Consider the following 4,289-nt stretch of genomic DNA (forward strand, 5'->3'; position numbering starts at 1 on the left):
TTTCCGTATGTTTTCTAGGAGTTTGACAGTTACAGATCTTACATTTAAGTCTTTAATCCATTTTGAGTTAATTTTTCTATATTGTATAAGATAAGGGTTCAATTTCATTCTTTTACATGTAGATATCCTGCTTTCCGAGCACCATTTATAGAAGAGACGTTCCTTTTCCCATTGTGTATTCTTGGCACCCTTGTAAAAGATTAGTTGACCATATGAATGTGGATCTCTTCTCCCCCATTGGTCTATGTTTCTGTTTTTCTGAGAATACCATACTGTTTTGATTACTGTAGCTTCGTAATATAGTTTGGAATCAGGGAATGTGATGCCTGCAGGTTTGTTCTTTCTCACAATTGCTTTGGATATTCAGAATATTTTGTGGATCCAAATAAATTTTAGGGCTGTTTTTCTATTTCTGTAAAGAATGCCATTGAAATATTGATAGGAATTGTGTTTAATCTGCAGATTGCTTTGGGTAGTGTGGACCTTTTAACAATACTAATTCTTCCAATTTATGTAACATGGGCTATCCTGCCATTTATTTGTGTCTTCTCAATTTCTTTCATCAGTGTTTTATAGTTTTCAATGTACAGGTCTTTCACATCCTGGGTTAAATTTATTACTGAGTTTTTTGTTCTTTTTGATTATATAGTAAATGGGATCATTTTCTTAGTTTTTTTTTTCCGCATAGTTCATTGTAAGTATATAGAAATGCAACCGATTTTTGTATGTTGATTTTACATCCTGCAACTTTACTGAATTCATTCACTGGTTCTAACGGTTTTTTGGTGGAATCTTTAGGGTTTTCTATATATAAGAACATGTCATCTGCGAACAGGACAATTTAGCTTCTTCCTTTCCAATGTGAATGCCTTTTACATCTCTGAGTTGCTGCTTCCTCTTATTGAGTGTTTCAGAGATGCGGAACATTCAGTTTAAAACAGGCACTTAGAGTCCTCACAGGGTCCTCTCCTACAATTACAGCGGAAACTATGACTTGTCATTGTCATCGTTCTCCTGCCTCTCTCTCCCTCCCTCCCCTCTTAAAAGAACTACACACTGGCATTTAAAACAAGAACCAATACCAACAAATAAAATAGCAGTCTGGAGTTTACTTTAAAATAATCATGTGTGTTATAAATAAATCAGGATCAGGCATTATTGATCGCTGTGGCTGAGTGAAGGGTACAGGAGGGCTCACTGCCCTCCTCTCTCTACTTCTGTGTATGTTTAAAATGTCCTTAGTGAAGACTTTAAGAAATAAGTACCAAGGTCATCTAGGACTGGGGAGTGGGGAATCTCATATGCTGAAGCATCATGAGATAGATCCTGGTTATCATTTCACATCAAACCTCCAAAAAAAATAGATATTGTGAACTGAAACTGCAGAGACAAGATGCCTTTAGATATCTGCAAAATCCTCATTTTCATCCCCTGGATTCACTTGGGTCACTTCATGCTTCGTCTCATCCACCGTTTCCACGTGGGCAAGTCCTGGACCCTAGGGTGACAGCAGGGGGTGAGGATTCACAAACTGCACTGTGATCAGGGCAGGAGAGAAGGCAGGAGACAAGAGCCTGGAGGGTCCCCTTCAGCGTCACTGCTCCTTCTCCTCCTGCCTCAGCTGGGGGTGTCCCTGGAAGCTTCCAGGTCATGGTTGGGGCTGAAGGGGGGTTACCCGGAGGGGATGGAGCTGAGGCGTCAGGCACCCACCTGCACAGGCCCCTCTTGGAAGTCACTCACTGTGCATCTAATTGTGTATTTATGTTTCTGTACTCTTTTTCCTAAAGAAGACCCCCAAATTGTATAATTAGCCTCACAAACTTTGGATCCTCCATTTACACAGTAGAGACGTGTCCCACATCCGGATATTTCTCGAGTGCAAAATCAGCCGCCCTCTCTCCACTGCCTAGTCACCCTCTACTCTTCCCTGAGGAACTGCTGTCACCAGCTGCGCCTGTATCTCTCCAGAGACTGACTATGCATAAAACTCTACACTGCTCATCACACAATACAGATGATTCCCGTCCCCGCACCAGGTTTGTGAATTGCTGAGGGATTTGTCCACAGGCACCACTACCGACCGTCCTTCAAAGGCAGAGCTGCTCAGGTGGGATTCGAGCCAGTGCCTTAGGTGGGAGGACTCACGCCTCAGTCCTTCATGGCAACAACTGGGCTGTGGAAGGCTTCACCCTAATTCCTCTATGAAACTTAAAATAAATTCTGCCCTGACGTTTTTTATCTGATTTATTTCACATTGATTTTTGATCAGGCAGCCACTACCTGGGTCCCACGCCCTGCTCCCTCCCCAAGGTCGGATGACACCCCCAGCTCTCCCCTCCGAGTCTAATGCAGACAGTGGAGAACTGGGGGGAAGGGAGATGCTGCCTTGACCCAGGTCAGTGCCCAGTGGACTCTACAACTCTGAGAGTCCCCCTCATGAAGGACGAGATGGAAATACTGTATGTGCATAAATATAACGATTATGATGATGAGTGTTTATTTTCTAACTTGGCAAAAGGACTTAGGTGGCTCAACTTATAATGCACAATTATAGTGGGGCATTTAAATAAACACAACAAAAATCAACATCATAAAGTGAAGATCTAGACATCCCATTTCTGTGGGATGCGGCCCAGAACTGCATTCAATCCTAGCTGTGGTTCGCAGCTTTCTGGCCCCTCAAGTAGTAAAACAAATGAGGAACGTGCTAATCTACCTGAAGAGAAAAAAAATTCTTAGGATGTATTTAAAGAAGAACTTACATAGATTTGTGCCTAAAATGTCATTGCTTACAAAAATGAAAATTATTTTTCTTTTTCATGTAGAAAAAAAGAAAATATTGTAATCTTCAAAAAACAAAATTATTTTCAAATGTCTATTTAAACATCTTCTAGGAATGATTGAGATCAGATAATTAACACAATTTAATGAAGCCCTCTCCGTGCAGATCTGTGAGAACATGTCCCAGTGAAATTCCTTTCCAATCTCTAAACTCACACACAGGAAGGGGCGAGTGCAGAGGGAGGGCCTGGAGGACGGGCAGGTTCACTGAGAGCCTCTCCCTCATCTCAGGAGTCCTGCGTGACAGAGCTGCCAGGCACGTGTGACAGCTCCATTGTCACCTGTGCAGAGTGACCTTTCACTTACACTCCTGGGAGAGCAACCAGGGGGCCTGAAAGTGAGACCAAGGTTTAACCAAACATCCGTGACTGGATTCAGGCTCAAGCACAGATTTGGATCCAAACTCCTCAGTGTGAGAGGCACAGGACCCCACCCTGAGTATTGTCATCTCAAAATCCCCAATAAGATATTCCAGGTAGCTGCGTTATGTGCAAATTAACCTGAGCAGAGCACCCACCCCAGAACCTCTGCACTTGCTGTTCCTCCTACCTAGAACGCCTCTCCCAGATTCCCCAAAGCCTCCTCCCTCACATCTTTCCTGTCTGTTCTCAGTGTCACCTGACCTAGTGAGCAGTCCGACCCTCGGAACCCACCACCCTCCTCACACTTTCCCTGCCTTGGTTTTTCTTCATAGCACAAATCATGATCTTACATAAAACATTGTGTAGTTATTTTATCTATTGTTTGTCTCATAAAACTGTAATGAAAATCTCATGAGATCATGGATTTTGTCAGTTCTTTTTTCCCTGTCCCCCAGGACTTACAATATTGGTTGTCAGGTTGTGAGCCTGATAAATGTTTGTTGAATGAACAAACCCAGATATATTTTATATTGATTAAGAGCACAGCCTATGACCCTTTTGTTGTTCATAAGTATGATGACTGGGATTCCATGAGCTTGTGTGAGAAATGGGAATACGGAACGGCTAGTGGAAGAAGGTAGTTAGAAATACTAGCTATAACCATGTGACCAGTTCCAGAAATGAAGACTGTAATTGTTACAAGTATTTCTTCTTTATGTTATTATGACTGTATTTGTGGCTGTGCACGTACAAATATGTAAGATCCCTTTCTTATTCCCCTATAATAAAACATGAGATGTATTAATCACAGTTAACTTTACATCACGGTATTTATGTTACAGGGTATCAAAGAGAAGGGTGCACATCGCGCAAGCACTGTAAATTCCTTCTGGGGGAAGGGTCAGAGCATTTTTAGTTGTATGCAGGATTGTTGTACCATCTTTGGCAGAAATATGACTTTGCAACTGTTTTCATTTGGAAATAGAGTATGGTTTAAGAAGACGTGCATGAGTGCCAAGTTCACAACCATGGACTGGGATTGTTGGCCTTATGTGTCATTTTGGCTAGAACATAGTACCCATTTAG

This window comes from Propithecus coquereli, unplaced genomic scaffold (assembly GCF_000956105.1).
Source record: "Propithecus coquereli isolate 6110/MARCELLA unplaced genomic scaffold, Pcoq_1.0 Scaffold404, whole genome shotgun sequence".
In the NCBI taxonomy this organism is placed as follows: Eukaryota; Metazoa; Chordata; class Mammalia; order Primates; family Indriidae; genus Propithecus; species Propithecus coquereli.